This window comes from Phyllobates terribilis, unplaced genomic scaffold (assembly GCF_046119375.1).
Source record: "Phyllobates terribilis strain yellow unplaced genomic scaffold, ASM4611937v1 Scaffold_5__5_contigs__length_657084704, whole genome shotgun sequence".
NCBI classification, from domain to species: Eukaryota; Metazoa; Chordata; class Amphibia; order Anura; family Dendrobatidae; genus Phyllobates; species Phyllobates terribilis.
The window spans coordinates 49811289-49833439 of record NW_027362765.1 but is presented as its reverse complement, the minus strand read 5'-3'; the positions used below and the strand labels follow the sequence as shown (position 1 = coordinate 49833439).

Here is a 22151-nt window from a genome sequence, read left to right as displayed (position 1 = left end):
TGGGGGAAGGGGGCACTTTCTCCGGGAATGGAGGGGTTAATGTCCCCTGTATACATGAGCACATCCAGCGTTATATTACTGTACATATACACATGGCAGAACTGGGGGAGGGGGGCACTATCTCCGGGAATGGAGGGTGTTAATGTCCCCTGTATACATGAGCACATCCAGCGTTATATTACTGTACATATACACATGGCAGAACTGGGGGAAGGGGGCACTATCTCCAGGAATGGAGGGGTTAATGTCCCCTGTATACATGAGCACATCCAGCGTTATATTACTGTACATATACACATGACAGAGCTGGGATAAGGGGGCACTATCTCCGGGAATGGAGGGGTTAATGTCCCCTGTATACATGAGAACATCCAGCGTTATATTACTGTACATATACACATGGCAGAACTGGGGGAGGGGGGCACAATCTCCGGGAATGGAGGGGTTAATGTCCCCTGTATACATGAGCACATCCAGCGTTATATTACTGTACATATACACATGGCAGAACTGGGGGAGTGGGGCGCTATCTCCGGGAATGGAGGGGTTAATGTCCCCTGTATACATGAGCACATCCAGCGTTATATTACTGTACATATACACATGGCAGAACTGGGGGAAGGGGTCACTATCTCCGGGAATGGAGGGGTTAATGCCCCCTGTATACATGAGTACATCCAGCATTATATTACTGTACATATACACATGGCAGAACTGGGGGAAGGGGGCAATATCTCCGGGAATGGAGGGGTTAATGTCCCCTGTATACCTGAGCACATCCAGCGTTATATTACTGTACATATACACATGGCAGAACTGGGGCACTATCTCCGGGAATGGAGGGGTTAATGTCCCCTGTATACATGAGCACATCCAGCGTTATATTACTGTACATATACACATGGCAGAACTGGGGGAGGCGGGCACTATCTCTGGGAATGGAGGGGTTAATGTCCCCTGTATACATGAGCACATCCAGCGTTATATTACTGTACATATACACATGGCAGAACCTTGGGGAAGGGGGCACTATCTCCAGGAATGGAGGGGTTAATACCCCCTATATACATGAGAACATCCAGCGTTATAATACTGTACATATACACATGGCAGAACCGGGGGAAGGGGGCACTATCTCCGGGAATGGAGGGGTTAATGTCCCCTGTATACATGAGCACATCCAGCGTTATATTACTTTACATATACACATGACAGAGCTGGGGTAAGGGGGCACTATCTCCGGGAATGGAGGGGTTAATGCCCCCTGTATACATGAGAACATCCAGCGTTATATTACTGTATAAATACACATGGCAGAACTGGGATAAGGGGGCACTATCTCCGGGACTGGAGGGGTTAATGTCCCCTGTATACATGAGCACATCCAGCGTTATATTACTGTACATATACACATGGCAGAACTGGGGGAAGGGGGCACTATCTCCGGGAATGGAGGGGTTAATGCCCCCTGTATACATGAGCACATCCATCGTTATATTACTGTACATATACACATGGCAGAACTGGGGGAGGGGGCACTATCTCCGGGAATGGAGGGGTTAATGTCCCCTGTATACATGAGCACATCCAGCGTTATATTACTGAACATATACACATGGCAGAACTGGGGGAAGGGGGCACTATCTCCGGGAATGGAGAGGTTAATGTCCCCTGCATACATGAGCACATCCAGCGTTATAATACTGTACATATACACATGGCAGAACTGGGGGAGGGGGGCACTATCTCCGGGAATGGAGGGGTTAATGTCCCCTGTATACATGAGCACATCCAGCGTTATATTACTGAACATATACACATGGCAGAACTGGGGGAAGGGGGCACTATCTCCGGGAATGGAGAGGTTAATGTCCCCTGCATACATGAGCACACCCAGTGTTATATTACTGTACATATACACATGGCAGAACTGGGGGAGGGGGGCCCTATCTCCGGGAATGGAGGAGTTAATGCCCCCTGAATACATGAGCACATCCAGCGTTATATTACTGTACATATACACATGGCAGAACTGGGGGAAGGGGGCACTATCTCCGGGAATGGAGGGGTTATGCCCCCCTGTATACATGAGCACATCCAGCGTTATATTACTGTACATATACACATGGCAGAACTGGGGGAGGGGGCACTATCTCCGGGAATGGAGGGGTTAATATCCCCTGTATACATTAGCACATCCAGCGTTATATTACTGTACATATACACATGGCAGAACTGGGGGAAGAGGGGCACTATCTCCGGGAATGGAGGGGTTAATACCCCCTATATACATGAGAACATCCAGCGTTATAATACTGTACATATACACATGGCAGAACTGGGGGAAGGGGGCACTATCTCCGGGAATGGAGGGGTTAATGTCCCCTGTATACATGAGCACATCCAGCGTTATATTACTGTACATATACACATGGCAGAACTGGGGGAAGGGGGCACTATCTCCAGGAATGGAGGGGTTAATGTGCCCTGTATACATGAGCACATCCAGCGTTATATTACTGTACATATACACATGACAGAACTGGGGTAAGGGGGCACTATCTCCGGGAATGGAGGGGTTAATGCCCCCTGTATATATGAGAACATCCAGCGTTATATTACTGTATATATACACATGGCAGAACTGGGATAAGGGGGCACTATCTCCGGGAATGGAGGGGTTAATGTCCCCTGTATACATGAGCACATCCAGCGTTATATTACTGTACATATACACATGGCAGAACTGGGGGAAGGGGGCACTATCTCCGGGAATGGAGGGGTTAATGTCCCCTGTATACATGAGCACATCCAGCGTTATATTACTGTACATATACACATGGCAGAACTGGGGGAGGGGGCACTATCTCCGGGAATGGAGGGGTTAATGTCCCCTGTATACATGAGCACATCCAGCGTTATATTACTGTACATATACACATGACAGAACTGGGGGAAGGGGGCACTATCTCCGGGAATGGAGGGGTTAATGTCCCCTGTATACATGAGCACATCCAGCGTTATATTACTGTACATATACACATGGCAGAACTGGGGGAGGGGGCACTATCTCCGGGAATGGAGGGGTTAATGCCCCCTGTATACATGAGCACATCCAGCGTTATACATATACACATGGCAGAACTGGGGGAAGGGGCACTATCTCCGGGAATGGAGGGGTTAATGTCCCCGGTATATATGATCACATCCAGCGTTATATTACTGTACATATACACATGGCAGAAATAGGGGAGGGGGCACTATCTCCGGGAATGGAGGGGTTAATGCCCCCTGTATACATGAGAACATCCAGCGTTATATTACTGTACATATACACATGGCAGAACTGGGGGAAGGGGGCACTATCTCCGGGAATGGAGGGGTTAATGCCCCCTGTATACATGAGCACATCCAGCGATATATTACTGTACATATACACATGGCAGAACTGGGGGGAGGGGGCACTATCTCCGGGAATGGAGGGTTTTATGTCCCCTGTATACATGAGCACACCCAGCGTTATATTACTCTACATATACACATGGCAGAACTGGGGGAAGGGGGTCACTATCTCCAGGAATGGAGGGGTTAATGTCCCCTGTATACATGAGCACATCCAGCGTTATATTACTGTACATATACACGTGGCAGAACTGGGGGAAGGGGGCACTATCTCCAGGAATGGAGGGGTTAATGCCCCCTGTATACATGAGCACATCCAGCGTCATATTACTGTACATATACACATGGCAGAACTGGGGGAAGGGGGCACTATCTCCGGGAATGGAGGGGTTAATGTCCCCTGTATACATGAGCACATCCAGCGTTATATTACTGTACATATACACATGGCAGAACTGGGGGAAGGGGGCACTATCTCCGGGAATGGAGGGGTTAATGCCCCCTGTATACATGAGCACATCCAGCGTTATATTACTGTACATATACATATTGCAGAACTGGGGGAAGGGAGCACTATCTCCGGGAATGGAGGGGTTAATGCCCCCTGTATACATGAACACATCCAGCGTTATATTACTGTACATATACACATGGCAGAACTGGGGGGAGGGGGCACTATCTCCGGGAATGGAGGGGTTAATGCCCCCTGTATACATGAGCACATCCAGCGTTATATTACTGTACATATACACATGGCAGAACTGGGGGGAGTGGGGAGCTATCTCCGGGAATGGAGGGGTTAATGCCCCCTGTATACATGAGCACATCCAGCGTTATATTACTGTACATATACACATGGCAGAACTGGGGAAAGGGGGCACTATCTCAAGGAATAGAGGGGTTAATGTCCCCTGTATACATGAGCACATCCAGCGTTATATTACTGTACATATACACATGGCAGAACTGGGGGAAGGGGGCACTATCTCTGGGAATGGAGGGGTTAATGCCCCCTGTATACATGAGCACATCCAGCGTTATATTACTGTACATATACACATGGCAGAACTGGGGGAAGGGGGCACTATCTCCTGGAATGGAGGGGTTAATGCCCCCTGTATACATGAGCACATCCAGAGTTATATTACTGTACATATACACATGTCAGAACTGGGGAAAGGGGGCACTATCTCCGGGAATGGAGGGGTTAATGTCCCCTGTATACATGAGCACATCCAGCGTTATATTACTGTACATATACACATGGCAGAACTGGGGGAAGGGGGCACTATCTCCGGGAATGGAGGGGTTAATGCCCCCTGTATACATGAGCACATCCAGCGTTATATTACTGTACATATACACATGGCAGAACTGGGGGAAGGGGGCACTATCTCCTGGAATGGAGGGGTTAATGCCCCCTGTATACATGAGCACATCCAGCGTTATATTACTGTACATATACACATGGCAGAACTGGGGGGAGGGGGCACTATCTCCGGGAATGGAGGGGTTAATGCCCCCTGTATACATGAGCACATCCAGCGTTATATTACTGTACATATACACATGGCAGAACTGGGGGGAGGGGGCACTATCTCCGGGAATGGAGGGGTTAATGTTCCCTGTATACATGAGCACATCCAGCGTTATATTACTGTACATATACACATGGCAGAACTGGGGGGAGGGGGCACTATCTCCGGGAATGGAGGGGTTAATGCCCCCTGTATACATGAGCACATCCAGCGTTATATTACTGTACATATACACATGGCAGAACTGGGGGGAGTGGGGAGCTATCTCCGGGAATGGAGGGGTTAATGCCCCCTGTATACATGAGCACATCCAGCGTTATATTACTGTACATATACACATGGCAGAACTGGGGAAAGGGGGCACTATCTCAGGGAATGGAGGGGTTAATGTCCCCTGTATACATGAGCACATCCAGCGTTATATTACTGTACATATACACATGGCAGAACTGGGGGAAGGGGGCACTATCTCCGGGAATGGAGGGGTTAATGCCCCCTGTATACATGAGCACATCCAGCGTTATATTACTGTACATATACACATGGCAGAACTGGGGCAAGGGGGCACTATCTCCAGGAATGGAGGGGTTAATGTCCTCTGTATACATGAGCACATCCAGCATTATATTACTGTACATATACAGATGGCAGAACTGGGGAAAGGGGGCACTATCTCCAGGAATGGAGGGGTTAATGTCCTCTGTATACATGAGCACATCCAGCATTATATTACTGTACATATACACATGGCAGAACTGGGGGAAGGGGGCACTATCTCAGGGAATGGAGGGGTTAATGTCCCCTGTATACAAGAGCACATCCAGAGTTATATTACTGTACATATACACATGGCAGAACTGGGGGAAGGGGGCACTATCTCCGGGAATGGAGGGGTTAATGTCCCCTGTATACATGAGCACATCCAGCGTTATATTACTGTACATATAGACATGGCAGAACTGGGGGAAGGGGGCACTATCTCCAGGAATGGAGGGGTTATGCCCCCCTGTATACATGAGCACATCCAGCGTTATATTACTGTACATATAGACATGGCAGAACTGGGGGAGGGGGCACTATCTCCGGGAATGGAGGGGTTAATATCCCCTGTATACATTAGCACATCCAGCGTTATATTACTGTACATATACACATGGCAGAACTGGGGGAAGAGGGGCACTATCTCCGGGAATGGAGGGGTTAATACCCCCTATATACATGAGAACATCCAGCGTTATAATACTGTACATATACACATGGCAGAACTGGGGGAAGGGGGCACTATCTCCGGGAATGGAGGGGTTAATGTCCCCTGTATACATGAGCACATCCAGCGTTATATTACTGTACATATACACATGGCAGAAGTGGGGGAAGGGGGCACTATCTCCAGGAATGGAGGGGTTAATGTCCCTTGTATACATGAGCACATCCAGCGTTATATTACTGTACATATACACATGACAGAACTGGGGTAAGGGGGCACTATCTCCGGGAATGGAGGGGTTAATGCCCCCTGTATACATGAGAACATCCAGCGTTATATTACTGTATATATACACATGGCAGAACTGGGATAAGGGGGCACTATCTCCGGGAATGGAGGGGTTAATGTCCCCTGTATACATGAGCACATCCAGCGTTATATTACTGTACATATACACATGGCAGAACTGGGGGAAGGGGGCACTATCTCCGGGAATGGAGGGGTTAATGCCCCCTGTATACATGAGCACATCCATCGTTATATTACTGTACATATACACATGGCAGAACTGGGGGAGGGGGCACTATCTCCGGGAATGGAGGGGTTAATGTCCCCTGTATACATGAGCACATCCAGCGTTATATTACTGTACATATACACATGACAGAACTGGGGGAAGGGGGCACTATCTCCGGGAATGGAGGGGTTAATGTCCCCTGTATACATGAGCACATCCAGCGTTATATTACTGTACATATACACATGGCAGAACTGGGGGAGGGGGCACTATCTCCGGGAATGGAGGGGTTAATGCCCCCTGTATACATGAGCACATCCAGCGTTATACATATACACATGGCAGAACTGGGGGAAGGGGCACTATCTCCGGGAATGGAGGGGTTAATGTCCCCGGTATATATGATCACATCCAGCGTTATATTACTGTACATATACACATGGCAGAAATAGGGGAGGGGGCACTATCTCCGGGAATGGAGGGGTTAATGCCCCCTGTATACATGAGAACATCCAGCGTTATATTACTGTACATATACACATGGCAGAACTGGGGGAAGGGGGCACTATCTCCAGGAATGGAGGGGTTAATGTTCCCTGTATACATGAGCACATCCAGCGTTATATTACTGTACATATACACATGGCAGAACTGGGGGGAGGGGGCACTATCTCCGGGAATGGAGGGGTTAATGCCCCCTGTATACATGAGCACATCCAGCGATATATTACTGTACATATACACATGGCAGAACTGGGGGGAGGGGGCACTATCTCCGGGAATGGAGGGTTTTATGTCCCCTGTATACATGAGCACACCCAGCGTTATATTACTCTACATATACACATGGCAGAACTGGGGGAAGGGGGTCACTATCTCCAGGAATGGAGGGGTTAATGTCCCCTGTATACATGAGCACATCCAGCGTTATATTACTGTACATATACACGTGGCAGAACTGGGGGAAGGGGGCACTATCTCCAGGAATGGAGGGGTTAATGCCCCCTGTATACATGAGCACATCCAGCGTCATATTACTGTACATATACACATGGCAGAACTGGGGGAAGGGGGCACTATCTCCGGGAATGGAGGGGTTAATGTCCCCTGTATACATGAGCACATCCAGCGTTATATTACTGTACATATACACATGGCAGAACTGGGGGAAGGGGGCACTATCTCCGGGAATGGAGGGGTTAATGCCCCCTGTATACATGAGCACATCCAGAGTTATATTACTGTACATATACACATGGCAGAACTGGGGGAAGGGGGGCACTATCTCCGGGAATGGAGGGGTTAATGTCCCCTGTATACATGAGCACATCCAGCGTTATATTACTGTACATATACACATGGCAGAACTGGGGGAAGGGGGCACTATCTCCGGGAATGGAGGGGTTAATGCCCCCTGTATACATGAGCACATCCAGCGTTATATTACTGTACATATACACATGGCAGAACTGGGGGAAGGGAGCACTATCTCCGGGAATGGAGGGGTTAATGCCCCCTGTATACATGAGCACATCCAGCGTTATATTACTGTACATATACACATGGCAGAACTGGGGGGAGGGGGCACTATCTCCGGGAATGGAGGGGTTAATGCCCCCTGTATACATGAGCACATCCAGCGTTATATTACTGTACATATACACATGGCAGAACTGGGGGGAGTGGGGAGCTATCTCCGGGAATGGAGGGGTTAATGCCCCCTGTATACATGAGCACATCCAGCGTTATATTACTGTACATATACACATGGCAGAACTGGGGAAAGGGGGCACTATCTCAAGGAATAGAGGGGTTAATGTCCCCTGTATACATGAGCACATCCAGCGTTATATTACTGTACATATACACATGGCAGAACTGGGGGAAGGGGGCACTATCTCTGGGAATGGAGGGGTTAATGCCCCCTGTATAAATGAGCACATCCAGCGTTATATTACTGTACATATACACATGGCAGAACTGGGGGAAGGGGGCACTATCTCCTGGAATGGAGGGGTTAATGCCCCGTGTATACATGAGCACATCCAGAGTTATATTACTGTACATATACACATGGCAGAACTGGGGAAAGGGGGCACTATCTCCGGGAATGGAGGGGTTAATGTCCCCTGTATACATGAGCACATCCAGCGTTATATTACTGTACATATACACATGGCAGAACTGGGGGAAGGGGGCACTATCTCCGGGAATGGAGGGGTTAATGCCCCCTGTATACATGAGCACATCCAGCGTTATATTACTGTACATATACACATGGCAGAACTGGGGGAAGGGGGCACTATCTCCTGGAATGGAGGGGTTAATGCCCCCTGTATACATGAGCACATCCAGCGTTATATTACTGTACATATACACATGGCAGAACTGGGGGGAGGGGGCACTATCTCCGGGAATGGAGGGGTTAATGCCCCCTGTATACATGAGCACATCCAGCGTTATATTACTGTACATATACACATGGCAGAACTGGGGGGAGGGGGCACTATCTCCGGGAATGGAGGGGTTAATGTTCCCTGTATACATGAGCACATCCAGCGTTATATTACTGTACATATACACATGGCAGAACTGGGGGGAGGGGGCACTATCTCCGGGAATGGAGGGGTTAATGCCCCCTGTATATATGAGCACATCCAGCGTTATATTACTGTACATATACACATGGCAGAACTGGGGGGAGTGGGGAGCTATCTCCGGGAATGGAGGGGTTAATGCCCCCTGTATACATGAGCACATCCAGCGTTATATTACTGTACATATACACATGGCAGAACTGGGGAAAGGGGGCACTATCTCAGGGAATGGAGGGGTTAATGTCCCCTGTATACATGAGCACATCCAGCGTTATATTACTGTACATATACACATGGCAGAACTGGGGGAAGGGGGCACTATCTCCGGGAATGGAGGAGTTAATGCCCCCTGTATACATGAGCACATCCAGCGTTATATTACTGTACATATACACATGGCAGAACTGGGGCAAGGGGGCACTATCTCCAGGAATGGAGGGGTTAATGTCCTCTGTATACATGAGCACATCCAGCATTATATTACTGTACATATACAGATGGCAGAACTGGGGAAAGGGGGCCACTATCTCAGGGAATGGAGGGGTTAATGTCCCCTGTATACATGAGCACATCCAGAGTTATATTACTGTACATATACACATGGCAGAACTGGGGGGAGGGGGCACTATCTCCGGGAATGGAGGGGTTAATGCCCCCTGTATACATGAGCACATCCAGCGATATATTACTGTACATATACACATGGCAGAACTGGGGGGAGGGGGCACTATCTCCGGGAATGGAGGGTTTTATGTCCCCTGTATACATGAGCACACCCAGCGTTATATTACTCTACATATACACATGGCAGAACTGGGGGAAGGGGGTCACTATCTCCAGGAATGGAGGGGTTAATGTCCCCTGTATACATGAGCACATCCAGCGTTATATTACTGTACATATACACGTGGCAGAACTGGGGGAAGGGGGCACTATCTCCAGGAATGGAGGGGTTAATGCCCCCTGTATACATGAGCACATCCAGCGTCATATTACTGTACATATACACATGGCAGAACTGGGGGAAGGGGGCACTATCTCCGGGAATGGAGGGGTTAATGTCCCCTGTATACATGAGCACATCCAGCGTTATATTACTGTACATATACACATGGCAGAACTGGGGGAAGGGGGCACTATCTCCGGGAATGGAGGGGTTAATGCCCCCTGTATACATGAGCACATCCAGCGTTATATTACTGTACATATACACATGGCAGAACTGGGGGAAGGGGGCACTATCTCCGGGAATGGAGGGGTTAATGCCCCCTGTATACATTAGCACATCCAGCGTTATATTACTGTACATATACACATGGCAGAACTGGGGGGAGTGGGGAGCTATCTCCGGGAATGGAGGGGTTAATGCCCCCTGTATACATGAGCACATCCAGCGTTATATTACTGTACATATACACATGGCAGAACTGGGGAAAGGGGGCACTATCTCAGGGAATGGAGGGGTTAATGTCCCCTGTATACATGAGCACATCCAGAGTTATATTACTGTACATATACACATGGCAGAACTGGGGGAAGGGGGCACTATCTCCGGGAATGGAGGGGTTAATGTCCCCTGTATACATGAGCACATCCAGCGTTATATTACTGTACATATAGACATGGCAGAACTGGGGGAAGGGGGCACTATCTCCAGGAATGGAGGGGTTATGCCCCCCTGTATACATGAGCACATCCAGCGTTATATTACTGTACATATAGACATGGCAGAACTGGGGGAGGGGGCACTATCTCCGGGAATGGAGGGGTTAATATCCCCTGTATACATTAGCACATCCAGCGTTATATTACTGTACATATACACATGGCAGAACTGGGGGAAGAGGGGCACTATCTCCGGGAATGGAGGGGTTAATACCCCCTATATACATGAGAACATCCAGCGTTATAATACTGTACATATACACATGGCAGAACTGGGGGAAGGGGGCACTATCTCCGGGAATGGAGGGGTTAATGTCCCCTGTATACATGAGCACATCCAGCGTTATATTACTGTACATATACACATGGCAGAAGTGGGGGAAGGGGGCACTATCTCCAGGAATGGAGGGGTTAATGTCCCTTGTATACATGAGCACATCCAGCGTTATATTACTGTACATATACACATGACAGAACTGGGGTAAGGGGGCACTATCTCCGGGAATGGAGGGGTTAATGCCCCCTGTATACATGAGAACATCCAGCGTTATATTACTGTATATATACACATGGCAGAACTGGGATAAGGGGGCACTATCTCCGGGAATGGAGGGGTTAATGTCCCCTGTATACATGAGTACATCCAGCGTTATATTACTGTACATATACACATGGCAGAACTGGGGGAAGGGGGCACTATCTCCGGGAATGGAGGGGTTAATGCCCCCTGTATACATGAGCACATCCATCGTTATATTACTGTACATATACACATGGCAGAACTGGGGGAGGGGGCACTATCTCCGGGAATGGAGGGGTTAATGTCCCCTGTATACATGAGCACATCCAGCGTTATATTACTGTACATATACACATGACAGAACTGGGGGAAGGGGGCACTATCTCCGGGAATGGAGGGGTTAATGTCCCCTGTATACATGAGCACATCCAGCGTTATATTACTGTACATATACACATGGCAGAACTGGGGGAGGGGGCACTATCTCCGGGAATGGAGGGGTTAATGCCCCCTGTATACATGAGCACATCCAGCGTTATACATATACACATGGCAGAACTGGGGGAAGGGGCACTATCTCCGGGAATGGAGGGGTTAATGTCCCCGGTATATATGATCACATCCAGCGTTATATTACTGTACATATACACATGGCAGAAATAGGGGAGGGGGCACTATCTCCGGGAATGGAGGGGTTAATGCCCCCTGTATACATGAGAACATCCAGCGTTATATTACTGTACATATACACATGGCAGAACTGGGGGAAGGGGGCACTATCTCCAGGAATGGAGGGGTTAATGTTCCCTGTATACATGAGCACATCCAGCGTTATATTACTGTACATATACACATGGCAGAACTGGGGGGAGGGGGCACTATCTCCGGGAATGGAGGGGTTAATGCCCCCTGTATACATGAGCACATCCAGCGATATATTACTGTACATATACACATGGCAGAACTGGGGGGAGGGGGCACTATCTCCGGGAATGGAGGGTTTTATGTCCCCTGTATACATGAGCACACCCAGCGTTATATTACTCTACATATACACATGGCAGAACTGGGGGAAGGGGGTCACTATCTCCAGGAATGGAGGGGTTAATGTCCCCTGTATACATGAGCACATCCAGCGTTATATTACTGTACATATACACGTGGCAGAACTGGGGGAAGGGGGCACTATCTCCAGGAATGGAGGGGTTAATGCCCCCTGTATACATGAGCACATCCAGCGTCATATTACTGTACATATACACATGGCAGAACTGGGGGAAGGGGGCACTATCTCCGGGAATGGAGGGGTTAATGTCCCCTGTATACATGAGCACATCCAGCGTTATATTACTGTACATATACACATGGCAGAACTGGGGGAAGGGGGCACTATCTCCGGGAATGGAGGGGTTAATGCCCCCTGTATACATGAGCACATCCAGCGTTATATTACTGTACATATACACATGGCAGAACTGGGGGAAGGGGGGCACTATCTCCGGGAATGGAGGGGTTAATGTCCCCTGTATACATGAGCACATCCAGCGTTATATTACTGTACATATACACATGGCAGAACTGGGGGAAGGGGGCACTATCTCCGGGAATGGAGGGGTTAATGCCCCCTGTATACATGAGCACATCCAGCGTTATATTACTGTACATATACACATGGCAGAACTGGGGGAAGGGAGCACTATCTCCGGGAATGGAGGGGTTAATGCCCCCTGTATACATGAGCACATCCAGCGTTATATTACTGTACATATACACATGGCAGAACTGGGGGGAGGGGGCACTATCTCCGGGAATGGAGGGGTTAATGCCCCCTGTATACATGAGCACATCCAGCGTTATATTACTGTACATATACACATGGCAGAACTGGGGGGAGTGGGGAGCTATCTCCGGGAATGGAGGGGTTAATGCCCCCTGTATACATGAGCACATCCAGCGTTATATTACTGTACATATACACATGGCAGAACTGGGGAAAGGGGGCACTATCTCAAGGAATAGAGGGGTTAATGTCCCCTGTATACATGAGCACATCCAGCGTTATATTACTGTACATATACACATGGCAGAACTGGGGGAAGGGGGCACTATCTCTGGGAATGGAGGGGTTAATGCCCCCTGTATACATGAGCACATCCAGCGTTATATTACTGTACATATACACATGGCAGAACTGGGGGAAGGGGGCACTATCTCCTGGAATGGAGGGGTTAATGCCCCGTGTATACATGAGCACATCCAGAGTTATATTACTGTACATATACACATGGCAGAACTGGGGAAAGGGGGCACTATCTCCGGGAATGGAGGGTTTAATGTCCCCTGTATACATGAGCACATCCAGCGTTATATTACTGTACATATACACATGGCAGAACTGGGGGAAGGGGGCACTATCTCCGGGAATGGAGGGGTTAATGCCCCCTGTATACATGAGCACATCCAGCGTTATATTACTGTACATATACACATGGCAGAACTGGGGGAAGGGGGCACTATCTCCTGGAATGGAGGGGTTAATGCCCCCTGTATACATGAGCACATCCAGCGTTATATTACTGTACATATACACATGGCAGAACTGGGGGGAGAGGGCACTATCTCCGGGAATGGAGGGGTTAATGCCCCCTGTATACATGAGCACATCCAGCGTTATATTACTGTACATATACACATGGCAGAACTGGGGGGAGGGGGCACTATCTCCGGGAATGGAGGGGTTAATGTTCCCTGTATACATGAGCACATCCAGCGTTATATTACTGTACATATACACATGGCAGAACTGGGGGAAGGGGGCACTATCTCCTGGAATGGAGGGGTTAATGCCCCCTGTATACATGAGCACATCCAGCGTTATATTACTGTACATATACACATGGCAGAACTGGGGGGAGGGGGCACTATCTCCGGGAATGGAGGGGTTAATGCCCCCTGTATACATGAGCACATCCAGCGTTATATTACTGTACATATACACATGGCAGAACTGGGGGGAGGGGGCACTATCTCCGGGAATGGAGGGGTTAATGTTCCCTGTATACATGAGCACATCCAGCGTTATATTACTGTACATATACACATGGCAGAACTGGGGGGAGGGGGCACTATCTCCGGGAATGGAGGGGTTAATGCCCCCTGTATATATGAGCACATCCAGCGTTATATTACTGTACATATACACATGGCAGAACTGGGGGGAGTGGGGAGCTATCTCCGGGAATGGAGGGGTTAATGCCCCCTGTATACATGAGCACATCCAGCGTTATATTACTGTACATATACACATGGCAGAACTGGGGAAAGGGGGCACTATCTCAGGGAATGGAGGGGTTAATGTCCCCTGTATACATGAGCACATCCAGCGTTATATTACTGTATATATACACATGGCAGAACTGGGGGAAGGGGGCACTATCTCCGGGAATGGAGGAGTTAATGCCCCCTGTATACATGAGCACATCCAGCGTTATATTACTGTACATATACACATGGCAGAACTGGGGCAAGGGGGCACTATCTCCAGGAATGGAGGGGTTAATGTCCTCTGTATACATGAGCACATCCAGCATTATATTACTGTACATATACAGATGGCAGAACTGGGGAAAGGGGGCCACTATCTCAGGCAATGGAGGGGTTAATGTCCCCTGTATACATGAGCACATCCAGAGTTATATTACTGTACATATATACATGGCAGAACTGGGGGGAGGGGGCACTATCTCCGGGAATGGAGGGGTTAATGCCCCCTGTATACATGAGCACATCCAGCGATATATTACTGTACATATACACATGGCAGAACTGGGGGGAGGGGGCACTATCTCCGGGAATGGAGGGTTTTATGTCCCCTGTATACATGAGCACACCCAGCGTTATATTACTCTACATATACACATGGCAGAACTGGGGGAAGGGGGTCACTATCTCCAGGAATGGAGGGGTTAATGTCCCCTGTATACATGAGCACATCCAGCGTTATATTACTGTACATATACACGTGGCAGAACTGGGGGAAGGGGGCACTATCTCCAGGAATGGAGGGGTTAATGCCCCCTGTATACATGAGCACATCCAGCGTCATATTACTGTACATATACACATGGCAGAACTGGGGGAAGGGGGCACTATCTCCGGGAATGGAGGGGTTAATGTCCCCTGTATACATGAGCACATCCAGCGTTATATTACTGTACATATACACATGGCAGAACTGGGGGAAGGGGGCACTATCTCCGGGAATGGAGGGGTTAATGCCCCCTGTATACATGAGCACATCCAGCGTTATATTACTGTACATATACACATGGCAGAACTGGGGGAAGGGGGCACTATCTCCGGGAATGGAGGGGTTAATGCCCCCTGTATACATTAGCACATCCAGCGTTATATTACTGTACATATACACATGGCAGAACTGGGGGGAGTGGGGAGCTATCTCCGGGAATGGAGGGGTTAATGCCCCCTGTATACATGAGCACATCCAGCGTTATATTACTGTACATATACACATGGCAGAACTGGGGAAAGGGGGCACTATCTCAGGGAATGGAGGGGTTAATGTCCCCTGTATACATGAGCACATCCAGAGTTATATTACTGTACATATACACATGGCAGAACTGGGGGAAGGGGGCACTATCTCCGGGAATGGAGGGGTTAATGTCCCCTGTATACATGAGCACATCCAGCGTTATATTACTGTACATATAGACATGGCAGAACTGGGGGAAGGGGGCACTATCTCCAGGAATGGAGGGGTTATGCCCCCCTGTATACATGAGCACATCCAGCGTTATATTACTGTACATATAGACATGGCAGAACTGGGGGAGGGGGCACTATCTCCGGGAATGGAGGGGTTAATATCCCCTGTATACATTAGCACATCCAGCGTTATATTACTGTACATATACACATGGCAGAACTGGGGGAAGAGGGGCACTATCTCCGGGAATGGAGGGGTTAATACCCCCTATATACATGAGAACATCCAGCGTTATAATACTGTACATATACACATGGCAGAACTGGGGGAAGGGGGCACTATCTCCGGGAATGGAGGGGTTAATGTCCCCTGTATACATGAGCACATCCAGCGTTATATTACTGTACATATACACATGGCAGAAGTGGGGGAAGGGGGCACTATCTCCAGGAATGGAGGGGTTAATGTCCCTTGTATACATGAGCACATCCAGCGTTATATTACTGTACATATACACATGACAGAACTGGGGTAAGGGGGCACTATCTCCGGGAATGGAGGGGTTAATGCCCCCTGTATACATGAGAACATCCAGCGTTATATTACTGTATATATACACATGGCAGAACTGGGATAAGGGGGCACTATCTCCGGGAATGGAGGGGTTAATGTCCCCTGTATACATGAGTACATCCAGCGTTATATTACTGTACATATACACATGGCAGAACTGGGGGAAGGGGGCACTATCTCCGGGAATGGAGGGGTTAATGCCCCCTGTATACATGAGCACATCCATCGTTATATTACTGTACATATACACATGGCAGAACTGGGGGAGGGGGCACTATCTCCGGGAATGGAGGGGTTAATGTCCCCTGTATACATGAGCACATCCAGCGTTATATTACTGTACATATACACATGACAGAACTGGGGGAAGGGGGCACTATCTCCGGGAATGGAGGGGTTAATGTCCCCTGTATACATGAGCACATCCAGCGTTATATTACTGTACATATACACATGGCAGAACTGGGGGAGGGGGCACTATCTCCGGGAATGGAGGGGTTAATGCCCCCTGTATACATGAGCACATCCAGCGTTATACATATACACATGGCAGAACTGGGGGAAGGGGCACTATCTCCGGGAATGGAGGGGTTAATGTCCCCGGTATATATGATCACATCCAGCGTTATATTACTGTACATATACACATGGCAGAAATAGGGGAGGGGGCACTATCTCCGGGAATGGAGGGGTTAATGCCCCCTGTATACATGAGAACATCCAGCGTTATATTACTGTACATATACACATGGCAGAACTGGGGGAAGGGGGCACTATCTCCAGGAATGGAGGGGTTAATGTTCCCTGTATACATGAGCACATCCAGCGTTATATTACTGTACATATACACATGGCAGAACTGGGGGGAGGGGGCACTATCTCCGGGAATGGAGGGGTTAATGCCCCCTGTATACATGAGCACATCCAGCGATATATTACTGTACATATACACATGGCAGAACTAGGGGGAGGGGGCACTATCTCCGGGAATGGAGGGTTTTATGTCCCCTGTATACATGAGCACACCCAGCGTTATATTACTCTACATATACACATGGCAGAACTGGGGGAAGGGGGTCACTATCTCCAGGAATGGAGGGGTTAATGTCCCCTGTATACATGAGCACATCCAGCGTTATATTACTGTACATATACACGTGGCAGAACTGGGGGAAGGGGGCACTATCTCCAGGAATGGAGGGGTTAATGCCCCCTGTATACATGAGCACATCCAGCGTCATATTACTGTACATATACACATGGCAGAACTGGGGGAAGGGGGCACTATCTCCGGGAATGGAGGGGTTAATGTCCCCTGTATACATGAGCACATCCAGCGTTATATTACTGTACATATACACATGGCAGAACTGGGGGAAGGGGGCACTATCTCCGGGAATGGAGGGGTTAATGCCCCCTGTATACATGAGCACATCCAGCGTTATATTACTGTACATATACACATGGCAGAACTGGGGGAAGGGGGGCACTATCTCCGGGAATGGAGGGGTTAATGTCCCCTGTATACATGAGCACATCCAGCGTTATATTACTGTACATATACACATGGCAGAACTGGGGGAAGGGGGCACTATCTCCGGGAATGGAGGGGTTAATGCCCCCTGTATACATGAGCACATCCAGCGTTATATTACTGTACATATACACATGGCAGAACTGGGGGAAGGGAGCACTATCTCCGGGAATGGAGGGGTTAATTCCCCCTGTATACATGAGCACATCCAGCGTTATATTACTGTACATATACACATGGCAGAACTGGGGGGAGGGGGCACTATCTCCGGGAATGGAGGGGTTAATGCCCCCTGTATACATGAGCACATCCAGCGTTATATTACTGTACATATACACATGGCAGAACTGGGGGGAGTGGGGAGCTATCTCCGGGAATGGAGGGGTTAATGCCCCCTGTATACATGAGCACATCCAGCGTTATATTACTGTACATATACACATGGCAGAACTGGGGAAAGGGGGCACTATCTCAAGGAATAGAGGGGTTAATGTCCCCTGTATACATGAGCACATCCAGCGTTATATTACTGTACATATACACATGGCAGAACTGGGGGAAGGGGGCACTATCTCTGGGAATGGAGGGGTTAATGCCCCCTGTATACATGAGCACATCCAGCGTTATATTACTGTACATATACACATGGCAGAACTGGGGGAAGGGGGCACTATCTCCTGGAATGGAGGGGTTAATGCCCCGTGTATACATGAGCACATCCAGAGTTATATTACTGTACATATACACATGGCAGAACTGGGGAAAGGGGGCACTATCTCCGGGAATGGAGGGGTTAATGTCCCCTGTATACATGAGCACATCCAGCGTTATATTACTGTACATATACACATGGCAGAACTGGGGGAAGGGGGCACTATCTCCGGGAATGGAGGGGTTAATGCCCCCTGTATACATGAGCACATCCAGCGTTATATTACTGTACATATACACATGGCAGAACTGGGGGAAGGGGGCACTATCTCCTGGAATGGAGGGGTTAATGCCCCCTGTATACATGAGCACATCCAGCGTTATATTACTGTACATATACACATGGCAGAACTGGGGGGAGGGGGCACTATCTCCGGGAATGGAGGGGTTAATGCCCCCTGTATACATGAGCACATCCAGCGTTATATTACTGTACATATACACATGGCAGAACTGGGGGGAGGGGGCACTATCTCCGGGAATGGAGGGGTTAATGTTCCCTGTATACATGAGCACATCCAGCGTTATATTACTGTACATATACACATGGCAGAACTGGGGGGAGGGGGCACTATCTCCGGGAATGGAGGGGTTAATGCCCCCTGTATATATGAGCACATCCAGCGTTATATTACTGTACATATACACATGGCAGAACTGGGGGGAGTGGGGAGCTATCTCCGGGAATGGAGGGGTTAATGCCCCCTGTATACATGAGCACATCCAGCGTTATATTACTGTACATATACACATGGCAGAACTGGGGAAAGGGGGCACTATCTCAGGGAATGGAGGGGTTAATGTCCCCTGTATACATGAGCACATCCAGCGTTATATTACTGTACATATACACATGGCAGAACTGGGGGAAGGGGGCACTATCTCCGGGAATGGAGGAGTTAATGCCCCCTGTATACATGAGCACATCCAGCGTTATATTACTGTACATATACACATGGCAGAACTGGGGCAAGGGGGCACTATCTCCAGGAATGGAGGGCTTAATGCCCCCTGTATACATGAGCACATCCAGCGATATATTACTGTACATATACACATGGCAGAACTGGGGGGAGGGGGCACTATCTCCGGGAATGGAGGGTTTTATGTCCCCTGTATACATGAGCACACCCAGCGTTATATTACTCTACATATACACATGGCAGAACTGGGGGAAGGGGGTCACTATCTCCAGGAATGGAGGGGTTAATGTCCCCTTTATACATGAGCACATCCAGCGTTATATTACTGTACATATACACGTGGCAGAACTGGGGGAAGGGGGCACTATCTCCAGGAATGGAGGGGTTAATGCCCCCTGTATACATGAGCACATCCAGCGTCATATTACTGTACATATACACATGGCAGAACTGGGGGAAGGGGGCACTATCTCCGGGAATGGAGGGGTTAATGTCCCCTGTATACATGAGCACATCCAGCGTTATATTACTGTACATATACACATGGCAGAACTGGGGGAAGGGGGCACTATCTCCGGGAATGGAGGGGTTAATGCCCCCTGTATACATGAGCACATCCAGCGTTATATTACTGTACATATACACATGGCAGAACTGGGGGAAGGGGGCACTATCTCCGGGAATGGAGGGGTTAATGCCCCCTGTATACATTAGCACATCCAGCGTTATATTACTGTACATATACACATGGCAGAACTGGGGGGAGTGGGGAGCTATCTCCGGGAATGGAGGGGTTAATGCCCCCTGTATACATGAGCACATCCAGCGTTATATTACTGTACATATACACATGGCAGAACTGGGGAAAGGGGGCACTATCTCAGGGAATGGAGGGGTTAATGTCCCCTGTATACATGAGCACATCCAGCGTTATATTACTGTACATATACACATGGCAGAACTGGGGGAAGGGGGCACTATCTCCGGGAATGGAGGGGTTAATGCCCCCTGTATACATGAGCACATCCAGCGTTATATTACTGTACATATACACATGGCAGAACTGGGGAAAGGGGGCACTATCTCAGGGAATGGAGGGGTTAATGTCCCCTGTATACATGAGCACATCCAGAGTTATATTACTGTACATATACACATGGCAGAACTGGGGGAAGGGGGCACTATCTCCGGGAATGGAGGGGTTAATGTCCCCTGTATACATGAGCACATCCAGCGTTATATTACTGTACATATACACATGGCAGAACTGGGGGAAGGGGGCACTATCTCCGGGAATGGAGGGGTTAATGCCCCCTGTATACATGAGCACATCCAGCGTTATATTACTGTACATATACACATGGCAGAACTGGGGGAAGGGGGCACTATCTCCGGGAATGGAGGGGTTAATGCCCCCTGTATACATTAGCACATCCAGCGTTATATTACTGTACATATACACATGGCAGAACTGGGGGGAGTGGGGAGCTATCTCCGGGAATGGAGGGGTTAATGCCCCCTGTATACATGAGCACATCCAGCGTTATATTACTGTACATATACACATGGCAGAACTGGGGAAAGGGGGCACTATCTCAGGGAATGGAGGGGTTAATGTCCCCTGTATACATGAGCACATCCAGCGTTATATTACTGTACATATACACATGGCAGAACTGGGGGAAGGGGGCACTATCTCCGGGAATGGAGGGGTTAATGCCCCCTGTATACATGAGCACATCCAGAGTTATATTACTGTACATATACACATGGCAGAACTGGGGGAAGGGGGCACTATCTCCGGGAATGGAGGGGTTAATGTCCCCTGACGCCAGTAATGGGGAATCTCCACATACCTCAACGTAAACGCTAGAATGCATGGGCTCCTTCCAGGTGTGACGTCATTTCCGGGGGTGTGTACTAGTTTAGCACCAGGGTTGAGCCTAGAATGTATTGGCTCCTGTCAGGTATATATTATTGTAGGCAGCAGAATGTATGGGCTCCTGTCAGGTATATAATTATTGGAGGCAGGAGAATGTATGGGCTCCTGTCAGGTATATATTATTGTAGGCAGCAGAATGTATGGGCTCCTGTCAGGTATATATTATTGGAGGCAGCAGAATGTATGGGCTCCTGACCGGTATATATTATTTGAGGCAGCAGAATGTATGGGCTCCTGTCAGGTATATATTATTGGAGGCAGCAGAATGTATGGGCTCCTGTCAGGTATATATT

General features: G+C 48.7%; 1 protein-coding gene across 1 annotated transcript in view; it reads right to left on the bottom strand.

Annotated features, from left to right (window-relative positions):
• LOC141271903 (uncharacterized) overlaps nt 1-21841 on the bottom strand; it is a 114936-nt gene extending 93095 nt beyond the window's left edge. The window contains exon 1 of the mRNA XM_073682125.1: nt 21773-21841. The gene's annotated coding sequence lies outside the window, so the exon portion shown is untranslated. The remainder of the gene's footprint in view (nt 1-21772) is intronic.
• Between the last annotated feature and the right edge of the window lie 310 nt (nt 21842-22151).